Source organism: Lactuca sativa, chromosome 3 (assembly GCF_002870075.4).
Source record: "Lactuca sativa cultivar Salinas chromosome 3, Lsat_Salinas_v11, whole genome shotgun sequence".
NCBI lineage: Eukaryota > Viridiplantae > Streptophyta > Magnoliopsida > Asterales > Asteraceae > Lactuca > Lactuca sativa.
The window spans coordinates 275,469,769-275,485,612 of record NC_056625.2 but is presented as its reverse complement, the minus strand read 5'-3'; positions in this window follow the sequence as shown (position 1 = coordinate 275,485,612).

The window sequence follows — 15,844 nt, the reverse complement described above, 5'->3', positions numbered from 1 at the left end:
ATGGCCGGAGGTTGAATGATGGTCGGGTGGAGCGGTGGCCGGCGATGGAGGTGCAGCCGGAGAGATGAATCATAGATGGTGTCGTGCGTCGTTGATAATTTCTTCCCGCTTGCAACTTCCCTCGTTGTGACAACCCAAGTTGTCCTGTTACATTTCCCCGTTACCGTTAATGGAATATTCCAGTTTATAAAAGTTCCGTTAATTAGAGGTCGTTAATGAAATAAACATTTCAGTTGTTTATGTTTAATATGTCGTTAAGTCGTGATAAAAGGAAATAAAAACACATAACACATATTTCCATTTAATTGGAAAAGTTAGTTTTTATTATTACGACCACTAAATCGGGCGCGACCAAAAGTCCCGTTTAACGGCAATATTGGGTAGAATCCCACTAAGCTCCAACTCCCACCCATATATAAAGGGGAGTAAACTCCATTTGGAGCTTTTCCACCCTCTTTCTCTATACTCTCTCTCTAGACTCGTTTTCGCCCCGAATCCGCAACCAAACGCTTCCAAATCGTAAGTCCGCTTACCCTAACTCATTCTAAACATATTGATTCATGTTTATAGCTTAGAAATCGATCATAGAAGCTGTGAGAGAGGAGTTTACGGCCTAAGCTCCTCCTTAGGCCGTAAACCCCTAAATAAAGGCCAAAATGACCCCCAAAAGTCCCTAAAAGCTTGGAAATAAATAGAGGAATTAGCCTAGGAGTGTTTGCACATTTAAAACAATCATTTTGAGGCTTAAAAGAGAGTTTACGGCCCAGGCATATGCCAAGGCCGTAAACACCTCTAAACCTTGCAAAAAGCCCCAAAAACACCCTAGGGCTTCATACATAAATTAGGGGCTTATCATTTCGGGTCTAAACCATTTAAACACATCAAAATGGAGGGACAAAAGGAGTTTACGGCCCAGACATGTGTCAAGGCCGTAAACTCCCCAAAACATGCCCAAATATTGGTTTTTACCCCCCAAATGGCCTTAGACTATTTTTATAAAATGCTAGGAATGATGTAAGGGCTTAAAACTTCATTAAATCCATGATATAGGAGTTCATGGCTGTGAACTCCCTTAGGGATGGTTCATGGGCCGTAAACTCCATAATGGTGCCCTTAGAAGCCTTAAACTCATCCATACCACTTAGATTTGGACCTAGAATAATTCCATGATCAAGCTTGAAGCCTTAAACACACTAGAACCCTTCACCATGAGTTTACGGCCGTAAACTCATGGTGAGTAGTCCCTGGGCCGTAAACTAGGTAATTAGAGTTTACTCTCGGCGAGTAAACTCCATTCCTAAGCCATACACACCTTCAGACGCTACCCGGGACACCCCAAACACTTAACCAAAGTGTTTTCCGCTCCTTTGAGCGCGTATACTTGTTTAATTAGTATTAAATATACTAATTGTATGTGAACATATGTTATCATATGTTAAATAGGTCATTGTGTGTGTTCGAGTCCTTACGTGACACCGAACGCCCAAACGACACCTTCGTCGGACCTACTTACACCAGGTGAGTTCATACCCCTGAATGAACCTTTTAATGTTTTTACATGTTTTATAGGGGGAATACAAGTTAAACATGCCAGTTATCATATCAATCACATGTGATTGATAACCCGCATGCACAAGATTTTACCACACTGTATACTGTTTTACCGAATAGGACACAATAATGACTTTCAAAAAGTTTTTCAAACTGTTTCAATCTCTTATTTATAATGTTTTATTCAAAATCATTTCAAACCGATTTATTGTGACAACCCGATATTTCGAGACAATGTAATGTAAAACCAATCAAATCTAGGTCAAAATATAACTTTCCTAAAATCTTATTTGGGTTAAATAAAGTAGTAGGAATCATATCAAGGTTTTCGTACATATAAAGAACCCTAAAATCCGAGTTATAACGAAGAAGTTATGACCAACCGAAGATTCTCGGCAAAACCGGCAACAACGATTAAACGAAAAACGCGAAGTTTCAATACAATAGTTTTTAGCCTTAAGTATCTAAATGAAAGTTATAGATAACCTCAAACCGTGAGCGTACATAAAAAGAACGTCCAAATCTGACTTCGGATGAGGAAGTTATGAATTTTTGAAGAAATTCCTTAATCACGTCATTTTAATAAATAAATAATAAAAATAATTTCATAATTTGCCAACGGAACCTAAACGAAAGTTGTAGATCTTAGTCTCACCTACGTGTGGATATAAAGAACGTCGAAAACGGAGTTCGTATGAAGGAGATATGAATTTTAGAAGTTTATTTAAAATAAATATAAATTTAAATATAAATTCTTGGTAATATCCGAAGGGGAGTCAGCAGATAGGACCGGAGTACGCCCCGCGTACTCGAATCAAGGGCCTCGGATCGTCCACGTTGCCCTATGCGAAGCTACCGACCCGCCCCGTCCGACCCGCCCCGTCCGATCCGTCCCATCCGAAGCCGAGGCAGTCAGGGACTCGCTCATGCATGACATACGCGTACGTGCTGTGTACAAGCGTACACCCCGCGTACCGAGGCGGTTCAGCACCCGTATAAAAGGGATGCGAGGGTTTCCGAAAAACTTGCCCATTTCTTCTCTTTTCTCTTATGTTTTGCCTCGTTTTCCGTGCCCGTTCAAACCTGAAGCCCTGGTCTTTTTGCTCAAGTCCCGAGGGTCGATTTTACTCCCGAGATTCCCGAGAAAAAAATCCGTCTCCCAAGACGAAACTCTGCCCGGTTTTCCATCTCGCTATCTTCAAACTTTCAAGTGAGTTCATACCCCTACATTTTCATGTTTTATTCAAGTTTTATGGGGGGGGGGGGGGGAATACAAGTTAAATACTTATAGTTATTACTTCAATCACATATGATTGCTTTAATCACATGTGATTAATAACTAGGGAAACCAGTGATTTTATCACTGTTCAAACTGTCTATCAAACTGTTTTACTTCAAAATGTTTACAAACCCTTTTACTTTTCAAACTTATTTACAACTGCGATTCAAACAAATGTTCCTTATACTTAAACTGTTTTATCAAACCTATGCCTTCAAATTGTTTTATAGATTGACATCAAGTCGATCTTTTCTTAAAATAATACTTATGTTTCAAATGTCTTATAAAAACTTATTTCTGCTTTTATATTATAAATTGCATGCCCATATATGTATAGATGTATAAATAATGTTTAAAGGGCTTAGGAAGGCCATCCACCCTATTTCCTTTTTCTCGATTTGGATGTGGTCTGGTGGGTTTTCGGGTGACCATCCGAAGGTCGTTTCAATATTAATTATATGTCAAATATACCTATATAGACATAAAAGTACTTCCATATTCATACGTACTAGACACACCATTAGTAAGTTACCATCGGGGTAACACACGATCATACTATTACAACTGCTAGATCGATGAGTCAGTTCATTCATGAGTCCATATACAACTATACTAGGAAGAGAACATATACAACTATACTATGAGAACATATACAACTATACTATGAGAACATATACAACTATACTAGAACGAGAAACATTACCCTTACATTAATACGTTAACAATTGTGATCCACTGTATCGGAGCATGCCTTAATGTCATGGCCCGAGTTGTAGCCAGAATTCTCTTGGAGGGAGAGCGTTGAGTTTGCGTATAGATCTATACTGGATTGACTATCCTACACCTTGCTACTAGCTACAGCCGGACCTGCAGGTCTGCGGGTGCCAAACGTCATTCCATTATTACGACCATTCGTATGTCGTTGTTACCAGTCGATAGCATGGTGCAATTATCACATTTTACCTTAATATAAATCCGGTTTAAGGTAGTTAGTACAACAGTAGTTACTATAAAACTAAGCTACAATACTACAATGATTTACCCATTACATATTTTTAGTGATAACCTCACTTGAACTTTAATGTACAAACTATATTTTGTTAAAAGATAGTTGCACTTGGGAAATTACACACTTTTACAACAAACGAACATACAAAACAGTTAAGCCTTGGTAGAAGGTTACTTTAATAGAAAATATAGGTTTTTCTGAGAGATTCAAACTTTTACAAACACTTACATACATTTTACAAATTTATACTTGAGACACGTTCAAACGTTTTAATAGCAAACACCGACACTAAAATACTTATGAACTCACCAGCTTAATGCTGATAAACTCTTTCAAAATAACTTGTATTCTCAGGTCATCAGTAGACAGGTACCGATGCCAGCTTTTGAGAAGATGGAGCGCATTCAAGACTCATCATATTATTATTTTGATTTACGTTATATTTTTGGTGTCTAAAACTGTACATAACACGCTTGTATTAAAATTATATATTTAATGCAATGGATGATGTTGTTTGCTTATTTACATTTACTGTGTTGTGATACTTTACATGACGTCCTCCGCCCCAGAACGTTTCCGCCGTTCTTGGTTTTGGGGTGTGACAGATTGGTATCAGAGCATTGTTTATAGTGAATCAAGTATATCAACCCATAAAAGATATACTAAACTATAAACCCAAAAGGGATTAAAGCACTCTGACCCAGAGTCTATACTTTAAATAATAAAATCTTTAATTAAGTATACTAGTCTGCATTCATACTAAAATCAGTGTCACAATGACAAGAACAAAAGTATTACAATTGCTAAATATCACAAGTGAGCTCGGGGATGTATGGTCAGTCCTGGGAATGGCATAGCCTGATCAACTATGCTGGTACTAGGAGTGATTAGCATATGCCCTAGAATGGTTGTGATAGGTTAACAAGTCTAAAAACTTACCAACAATACCACGAGAAGATCAGTAGAACTTAAAACTTAAAATACTATAGGTGTATTTTGTACTACTAGTTACACGTATACTATATTCTTATACCTCTCTTCTCGCGTAAATCTAAATGGCTGGATTCCATCACGGCGACCCGTACTTTCCAAATGAAGGCAATGCCGGGTGGATCGATGAAGAGCCCGAAGATGAGCATCCAATCCCTTTGGATGATCACCTCGCAGAAGGCTTTTCTAATAGATCCGACTCCGAGCCTGAAGTCAACAACCTACCGCTCGTAGGTCAAGCCCCGAACAACAACCCTCGACCAGCTTTTCCAGGTCCTACTCCCTTGTGGGCAAACAACTTGAATCGCTGGAGTGATGAACAGGGTCAACCCTTACCATACTTTGGGGACCGAAGCTTTTACAACGTCAGCGATGGTGGCTCTGCTGACCGAGCTCTGCCTTTCATTATCCGCAGAATAACTCGTAATGTCGAGCAAGGTCGAGCAGCCATCGACCGGGTCATAGAGATTGATGCCAACTCAGGTGTCAACACAGTCCGCATCCGCTGTCTTGAAGAAGACACGGAACGGACCCGGAGAACCAATGAAACCCTGCAGCAGCAGCTGGCTGCCTCACGAACTGAAATCTTGGAACTTCGAGCTCGTCAAAGGGCTCAGGATCGACACCTTCAAGAGGTGTTTCGTCAAGTGTCCGACCTCAGGGCTCGCCCGAGGAATTCCCATCGCCGTTAGATGATGTCTAGTACATCTCTGCCTTTTGATTAAAGAATAGCCTTTAACATCTGTGCTCTAAGTAGCACTTGTCTGTAAAATATTCCTAACTTTCAGTACTCTAATTAGGAATCTAAGAACTGTCAAACTTTTCAATATGGTATGATGTAAGACCTACTGTTAGGTCGATTTTCCTTGAACTTATTACATCAGTAATACCAGTATTATTGAAATCTATCTAATCTGTGGGAAAAATCTATACACTTGTGCTTTCCTACTAATATTTCTTATTGTGATTTCAAACACTCATTCAACTGTTGGGCTATGGTTAGTTTGTCCATGTGTCACTCTCACGCTGCTTACAAATTGATTCTTACCATTTTTTCTTATCTTTATAAACTTATAGCTGAAAGATGCCTCCTCGCAAATCTCCCAGGAATAATCCTGCACCACCACCTCCTCCGCCTCCGGTCATCGATACTGTAGCCCTGAATGCTGTCGTAGCTGCAGCAGTGGCAACTGCCATGGCTCAGTATCACTCTTCTGATGCCAGCAGAGGTGGAACCCCTGTGGAATCAACCCCAGTTGAAACCCCTGTGCGCTCGAGAGAGTGCTCCTATAAGGATTTCACCAATTGCAAGCTGAAGCCTTTTTACGGCACCGGCGGAGTCATTGCCCTCTCGCAATGGCTCGAGAAGACTGAATCAGTCTTCGAAATCTGTTCATGCCCTGCGGCGAGTAAAGTCAAGTACGCCGCATGCACCTTTGAAGGAAAGGCCCTGACATGGTGGAACGGCCATGTCAAGGCACTAACTCTCGTCGTAGCCAACGACATAGGCTGGGAAACAATGAAAGACCTCATGACAGAGGAATACTGCCCGAGGGGCGAGATCCAGAAACTGGAGCATGAACTTTGGAACCTGACGATGAAGGGCACCAACGTGGTCGCTTATACTGCCCGATTCAGCGAGCTGGTGGCCCTCTGCCCCAATATGGTTCCCATCGAGGGGAAGAAGATCGAGAAGTACATATGGGGGCTAGTGCCTCCGTATCAGGGGAATGTTCTAGCATCAAACCCCGCTACCTTCGACAGTGCCAAATGATTGGCACAACGACTCATTGACCATGGAGTCAAAACCCCTGCAACCACAACCACCCTAGCCATCCCGGGACCCTCCAAACCCGTTGATACTAAGCGGAAATTCTGGGATGAAAGGAAGAAGCAACAGGCTGCCAAAAAGCAGCAAATTGTGGCAATGCATGCTGCAATAACCCCTGCTGCTGCTACTACTGCTCCGGTGGATCGGTATGCTGGAAGTTCGCCCAAGTGCAACAAATGCAACTACCACCACAACAGCCCCTGCCGTGAAATGCAGTGCTCTAACTGCAACAGGAAAGGACACACCGTCCGTTTCTGTAAGTTCCCGGCACAACCTATCAACCAAGTCCCTGGCTTTGGCGCGAGCCCGACCTGCTATGGATGTGGCGAAGCAGGCCACTATAAGAGGGACTGCCCCAAAGCAAAGAATGCTGGTGGAGCAGGAAGGGTACTAGCTATAGGCCACGGGGAAGCAGTTGCTGACCCGACAGTGGTGACTGGTACGTTCCTACTCGATAACTCCTATGCATGCATTCTGTTCGATAGTGGAGCGGAGCGAAACTTCGTAAACCATAAATTTGCTCGCATGCTTAATCAACCACTGCACGCACTCAAGGAACTATTCACAGTAGAAATGGCTAATAGAAAAACTGAAAGTACGAGTAGCATATACTTAGGTTGTACCCTAACTCTAGATAACCATTCATTCCCAATCGACCTCATGCCAGTCTCAATAAAAAGTTTCGACGTTATCATTGGCATGGATTGGTTAAGCCTTCATCGCGCCGACATCATGTGCTACGAGAAAGCAGTCCGTCTAAACCTTCCGTCTAACGAAACCCTTATAGTCTACGGCGACAAACCCGATGCAAGTCTTCGCATCATATCAAGTATTCAAGCACAAAAGTATCTGCGTAAGGAATACCATGCATTCCTTGCTCACGTCGTCGACACGAGCCTCGAAACGAAAGAACTAAAGAACATCCCAGTAGTGAGCGACTTCCCTGACATTTTCCCAGAAGAACTACCCGGGTTACCTCCGCAACGACAGGTCGAGTTCAGAATCGACTTAGTCCCAGGAGCTACCCCAGTAGCCAAGTCGCCCTACCGCTTACCACCAGCAGAGATGCAGGAACTCTCTGGTCAACTTAACGAACTGCTCAGCAAGGGCTTTATAAGACCGAGTTTCTCACCTTGGGGAGCACCGGTCTTGTTCATTAAGAAGAAAAACGGATCATTCCGTATGTGTATTGACTACAGAGAACTCAACAAACTGACGGTCAAGAATCGTTATCCTCTGCCTCGCATAGATGATCTATTCGACCAACTACAAGGGGCGAACTATTTTTCTAAGATTGATCTGAGATCCGGATATCACCAGTTACGAGTGCTAGAGGAGGATGTGCCGAAGACAGCCTTCCGAACTCGTTACGGACATTACGAGTTCGTGGTGATGCCATTCGGATTGACCAATGCGCCCACAGTCTTCATGGATCTGATGAATAGAGTATGCCGACCTTACTTGGATCAGTTCGTCATCGTTTTCATTGACGACATCCTGATCTACTCCCGAAGTAAGAAAGAGCATGGCGATCACCTGCGACAAGTTTTAGAGACATTACGAAAAGAGAAGCTTTATGCGAAGTTCTCGAAATGTGAATTTTGGATCCGGAGAGTCGAATTCTTAGGACACGTGGTAAGCGAAGAGGGAATGCACGTGGACCCATCCAAAATTAAAGCCATTGAGAACTGGTCAGCACCTAAGACGCCTACAGAAATTCGTCAATTTCTAGGTCTAGCTGGCTACTACCGCAGATTCATTCAGAACTTCTCTCGAATAGCGAAACCTCTTACAACCCTAACCCAGAAAGGCGCGGCCTTTGACTGGGAGGAGAAACAAGAGAGAGCGTTCCAAACGCTCAAGAGAGCCTTGTGTACTGCGCCAATACTATCCCTTCCCGAAGGAATAGAAGACTTCGTAGTCTATTACGATGCATCAAATCAAGGGCTCAGATGTGTTCTGATGCAGCGAGGTAAGGTCATCGCCTACGCCTCGAGGTAGTTGAAGACACACGAGGTTAACTACACGACCCACAATCTTGAACTAGGAGCAGTAATGTTTGCTCTGAAGATCTGGAGACATTACTTGTATGGAACGAAGAGCACTATCTTTACCGACCACAAGAGTTTACAACACATTTTCGATCAAAATGAGCTCAACATGAGACAACGACGGTGGGTTGAGCTACTCAGTGATTACGAATGCGATATTCGTTATCATCCGGGTAAAGCCAATGTAGTAGCAGACGCCCTAAGTCGGAAGGATTATTCTGGTCGCAAAATAAAGTCATTGTCAATAACCATCCATTCACACTTGTCTAAGCAAATTCAGGAGGCTCAACTTGAAGCCATGAAACCTGAAAGTGTGACGAGCGAATCCCTTAGAGGAATGGACAAGAAATTAGAAGCCAAGGGTGACGGAGCCTTATATTTCATGAACCGGATCTGGACACCGAAACACGGTGGTTTCCGAGACTTGGTCATGACCGAGGCGCACAACACTCGGTATTCCGTCCACCCAGGTTCAGATAAGATGTATATGGATCTTAAAAAGCTATACTGGTGGCCTAATATGAAAGCAGAGATTGCTACCTTCGTAAGTAAATGCCTTACTTGCGCAAAGGTTAAGGTCGAGTACCAGAAGCCCTCTGGGTTATTGCAACAACCAGAGATCCCGGAATGGAAGTGGGAGCGGATCACTATGGATTTCATAACCAAGTTGCCCAAGACAATGGGTGGACTTGACACCATATGGGTCATTGTTGATAGATTGACCAAGTCTGCACACTTCCTGCCTATCAAAGAAACCGACAAGATGGAGAAACTTACGAGAACATACATTAGGGAAATCGTACGGCTACATGGTGTACCTATGTCCATTATCTCCGATAGAGATAGTAGGTTCACCTCAAGATTTTGGCAATCACTACAACATTCCCTAGGAACAAGGTTGGACATGAGCACAGCCTACCATCCTCAGACCGACGGACAGAGTGAGAGGACCATCCAAACACTGGAAGATATGTTGCGAGCCTGTGTGATTGACTTTGGGAAGGCATGGGATACTCATTTACCCCTGATCGAGTTTTCCTATAATAACAGTTATCACACGAGCATCAAGGCTGCTCCATTTGAAGCTCTCTACGGCCGAAAGTGCAGATCCCCTCTGTGTTGGGCTGAGGTGGGTGATACCCAATTAGCCAGGGGGCAAGCTTCCGACAGTACTCTCACCGGTCCGGAGATCATTCGGGAAATGACAGAGAAAATCGTTCAGATCCGTGAACGATTGAAAGCCTCTAGAGACCGACAGAAGAGCTACGCTGATAAACAAAGAAAACCTTTGGAATTTCAGGTGGGAGACCGAGTCCTTCTCAAAGTCTCACCCTGGAAGGGCTTGATACGCTTCAGCAAGCGTGGGAAGCTTAATCCGAGGTACATAGGGCCTTTCGAGATTCTTGCAAGAGTCGGCCCCGTAGCTTACAAACTCGACCTACCAGACGCCCTTCGTAACGTACATTCTACATTCCACGTATCTAACTTGAAAAAGTGTCTATCCGGCGAGACTCTTGTAATCCCACTCGACGAGATCGAGATCAACGAGAGCCTCAACTTCGTGGAAGAACCTGTAGAGATCATGGACCGTGAGGTCAAGCAGACAAAGCAAAGCCGTATCCCTATCGTGAAGGTTCGCTGGAATGCCAAGCGAGGACCGGAATTCACTTGGGAATGTGAGGATCAGATGAAACTGAAATACCCTCACCTTTTTGCTTAGTTATTTGTAATTTCTTACTTGCTTAAATTCTAATTTCGGGACGAAATTCCTTCTAACGGGGGGATGATGTGACAACCCGATATTTCGAGACAATGTAATGTAAAACCAATCAAATCTAGGTCAAAATATAACTTTCCTAAAATCTTATTTGGGTTAAATAAAGTAGTAGGAATCGTATCAAGGTTTTCGTACATATAAAGAACCCTAAAATCCGAGTTATAACGAAGAAGTTATGACCAACCGAAGATTCTCGGCAAAACCGGCAACAGCGATTAAACGAAAAACGCGAAGTTTCAATACAATAGTTTTTAGCCTTAAGTATATAAATGAAAGTTATAGATAACCTCAAACCATGAGCGTACATAAAAAGAACGTCCAAATCTGACTTCGGATGAGGAAGTTATGAATTTTTGAAGAAATTCCTTAATCACGTCATTTTAATAAATAAATAATAAAAATAATTTCATAATTTGCCAACGGAACCTAAATGAAAGTTGTAGATCTTAGTCTCACCTACGCGTGGATATAAAGAACGTCGAAAACGGAGTTCGTATGAAGGAGATATGAATTTTTGAAGTTTATTTAAAATAAATATAAATTTAAATATAAATTCTTGGTAATATCCGAAGGGGAGTCAGCAGATAGGACCGGAGTACGCCCCGCGTACTCGAATCAAGGGCCTCGGATCGTCCACGTCGCCCTATGCGAAGCTACCGACCCGCCCCATCCGACCCGCCCCATCCGACCCGCCCCGTCCGATCCGTCCCATCCGAAGCCGAGGCAGTCGAGGACTCGCTCATGCATGACGTACGCGTACGCGCTGCGTACAAGCGTACGCCCTGCGTACCGAGGCGGTTCAGCACCCCTATAAAAGGGATGCGAGGGTTTCCGAAAAACTTGCCCATTTCTTCTCTTTTCTCTTACGTTTTGCCTCGTTTTCCGTGCCCGTTCAAACCCGAAGCCCTGGTCTTTTTGCTCAAGTCCCGAGGGTCGATTTTACTCTCGAGATTCCCAAGAATCCCGAGAAAAAAATCCGTCTCCCAAGACGAAACTCTGCTCGGTTTTCCATCTCGCTATCTTCAAACTTTCAAGTGAGTTCATACCCCTACATTTTCATGTTTTATTCAAGTTTTATGGGGGGGGGGGGAATACAAGTTAAATACTTATAGTTATTACTTCAATCACATATGATTGCTTTAATCACATGTGATTAATAACTAGGGAAACCAGTGATTTTATCACTGTTCAAACTGTCTATCAAACTGTTTTACTTCAAAATGTTTACAAACCCTTTTACTTTTCAAACTTATTTACAACTGCGATTCAAACAAATGTTCCTTATACTTAAACTGTTTTATCAAACCTATGCCTTCAAATTGTTTTATAGATTGACATCAAGTCGATCTTTTCTTAAAATAATACTTATGTTTCAAATGTCTTATAAAAACTTATTTCTGCTTTTATATTATAAATTGCATGCCCATATATGTATAGATGTATAAATAATGTTTAAAGGGCTTAGGAAGGCCATCCGCCCTATTTCCTTTTTCTCGATTTGGATGTGGTCTGGTGGGTTTTCGGGTGACCATCCGAAGGTCGTTTCAATATTAATTATATGTCAAATATACCTATATAGACATGAAAGTACTTCCATATTCATACGTACTAGGCACACCATTAGTAAGTTACCATCGGGGTAACACACGATCATACTATTACAACTGCTAGATCGATGAGTCAGTTCATTCATGAGTCCATATACAACTATACTAGGAAGAGAACATATACAACTATACTATGAGAACATATACAACTATACTATGAGAACATATACAACTATACTAGAACGAGAAACATTACCCTTACACTAATACGTTAACAATTGTGATCCACTGTATCGGAGCATGCCTTAATGTCATGGCCCGAGTTGTAGCCAGAATTCTCTTGGAGGGAGAGCGTTGAGTTTGCGTATAGATTTATACTGGATTGACTATCCTACACCTTGCTGCTAGCTACAGCCGGACCTGCAGGTCTGCGGGTGCCAAACGTCATTCCATTATTACGACCATTCGTATGTCGTTGTTACCAGTCGATAGCATGGTGCAATTATCACATTTTACCTTAATATAAATCCGGTTTAAGGTAGTTAGTACAGCAGTAGTTACTATAAAACTAAGCTACAGTACTACAATGATTTACCCATTACATATTTTTAGTGATAACCTCACTTGAACTTTAATGTACAAACTATATTTTGTTAAAAGATAGTTGCACTTGGGAAATTACACACTTTTACAACAAACGAACATACAAAGCAGTTAAGCCTTGGTAGAAGGTTACTTTAATAGAAAATATAGGTTTTTCTGAGAGATTCAAACTTTTACAAACACTTACATACATTTTACAAACTTATACTTGAGACACGTTCAAACGTTTTTGATAACAAACACCGACACTAAAATACTTATGAACTCACCAGCTTAATGCTGATAAACTCTTTCAAAATAACTTGTATTCTCAGGTCATCAGTAGACAGGTATCGATGCCAGCTTTTGAGAAGATGGAGCGCATTCAAGACTCATCATATTATTGTTTTGATTTACGTTATATTTTTGGTGTCTAAAACTGTACAGAACACGCTTGTATTAAAATTATATATTTAATGCAATGGATAATGTTGTTTGCTTATTTATATTTACTGTGTTGTGATACTTTACATGACGTCCTCCGCCCCAGAACGTTTCCGCCATTCTTGGTTTTGGGGTGTGACATTTATAATGGTTCCAAGGATTTCTAAAGGTTTTCACACTGATTTTACCAAAGAATACAAAAATTCGATTTTCCTAAATATAAAGGTTTTCCAAGGGTTTCATCAAATTTCTCTTTCACGTCGAATACTTATACTTGTTAGTTACCGCTACTTCACTTTCACTTATTGTAAACTCCTACTTGATAACGCTTTCACTTCCTGATACGCTTACACCTGTTATCGTCTCTATTTCACTTATACTTGTAGTCGCTTATACCTGATAGACACTCTTACTTCACTTAATGTCGTCTCTACTTCGCGATACGCTTATACTTGTTCGACACTCCTACTTCACTTACGACCGCTCCTACTTCACTTGTTAGACACTCCTACTTTACAAGAATCACTTCTACTTGATACACACTCAGTCGTAGTTAGATGTATGTCTGTGCTTATATAGGTACATATAAGTAATGATTGAAAGACTTAGGAAGGCTCGTCCGCCCTATTTCCTTTTCTTCGTTGAGATATGGTCTGGTGGGATCGGATGGCCGTCCGAAGGTCGTTTGATTCATTAGTTATATATTATGTATATGAGTATGGACATACAGGAATTCTCTAGTCAGTTCAGTTAAGAGTCTCTACCTCTAGTCTACACTTACATTAGAAACACACTACCCACTATTTGGAAGTCTCTACCTCTAGTTCAGCACTTACACACTACCCACTATTTGGAAGTCTCTACCCACTATTTGGGATGCATCTTCAGGACACGGCCTTCTCCGTCGTCTAGTTGGTAACCAGAATCTCCTGTAGGGAGAGCGGACATTGTGTGTATAGATCTATACGGGATTGACAACCCCGCACCCAGACTGCTAGCTACAGTCCCGGCTTACCAAGCCAAAGGGTGACAAATGTCATATTTTAGACGCTTGTAGGGCGTCTGGTACTCTAGTCAGTATGGTTATGAGTATCCCGGGTTACCTTATAATTCATTGGCTTTAAGGTAACGGTATTTCACCGGCAATTTACACTGTATGCTGGTAATTCATTTTCAGAGTCACACTGTTTTGACCTTACAAGACGTATCTTTCATTTGATATTGTCTGGGGTCTGTTTTCTCTGTTTTGACCTTACAAGACGTATCTTTCATTTGATACTGTCTGGGGTCTGTTTTCTCTGTTTTGACCTTACAAGACGTATCTTTCATTTGATACTGTCTGGGGTCTGTTTTTCACTGTTTTAGACCTTACCAGCTGTACCTTTCATTTGGTACCTTCTGGGGTCTGAGTCTCTACTTGTTAGACTGAACCAGGCATGTCGTTAGTTCGATACTCTCTTGGAGTCTATGATTCCTTTGCCTTATGTTATTTCCCTGTAGTCTCTCGCTTTCTTTAATAATCAAATTCAGTATTTTGATAATGATAGCAAATAAGGGAAAACCACTTTTTACCACATAACACTGACCAGTCTTGGTAGAAGGCTGCTTTTATTAAAGAAAATATAGAATTTTCTGGAAAGAACTCTAATGCACTGTAAACACTTAAAATATTACTTTATAAGGCTATTTGAACGAAATGTCACTAAATACTTATGAACTCACCAACATTTGTAAAAATGCTGATACTCACTTTTCAAATAACTTGTATTCTCAGGTTAGCATTAGACAGGTACACCCCCGGAGCTGTTGATGAAGACGGCTTAGTACCTTGCTGTACTTATTATATTTGTTTGTATACTTTGAATTGTTGTAATGTAACCATGTAAAATTATTACAATTAATGCAATGTTTTGTTGTACTTGATTACTATAATGCATGTGTTGTGATACTTGACATGACGTCATCCACCCCAGAACGTTTCTGCCGTTCCGGTTTTGGGGTGTGACACTCGTGCTTTAGGGCAAGGTTATTTTTTTATAATGAAAAAATCAGCAGTTTGGTAAATACTTTGAAAACTATACCCATTGAGTAAATAAGTTTATCAAAAACACTCTTTTGGTTAAAAACTCATAAAATTGTTAGTACTCTTTTCCTATTTTGTTGATGAATTTGTTACAAGAAAGAGATAATAAGATTAATATATTTTTTAATTTGTATGTAACTTTTTATTTGTATATATATATTTACTTAGTTTTTTTTATATATTTATCTTCAACTTGTTTAACTGTATAGATTTAGTCTTTATGACTGGTTATTTCAGGTAAACCGAAAAAAATGAATTAAAAATGTAATATATTTCTAATTTTGTACACATTTAGTCATTAATATTTTTTTTTGTACATTTACTCTTTAATGTTTTTTGTTGCAAAATAAGTCTTTATTGTTTTTGTACACATTCAATTCAATACTTACGATCGTTTTTTTTGTCACGACATATTACGTGAGACAATCAATAATAAAGTGTTTGAGGATGTTCATGATTACGGTCACCACGACATCGACCATTTGGTTGTTTAGTTCTTATGGTTTGGATTAGGTCTTGTATTCTGAACATCGTAACTTATTCTGTGATCATGGATTTTAACGACCATTATATTCACATGTTTGTATTTGAGTCTACTACAATTTTCGTTTAGATTATTCCCGTTAAAAAAAATATATTTTCAATTGTGATTTTTTTAAAAAAATAACGTTCATACAAACATTCATAAAGAACGTATGAA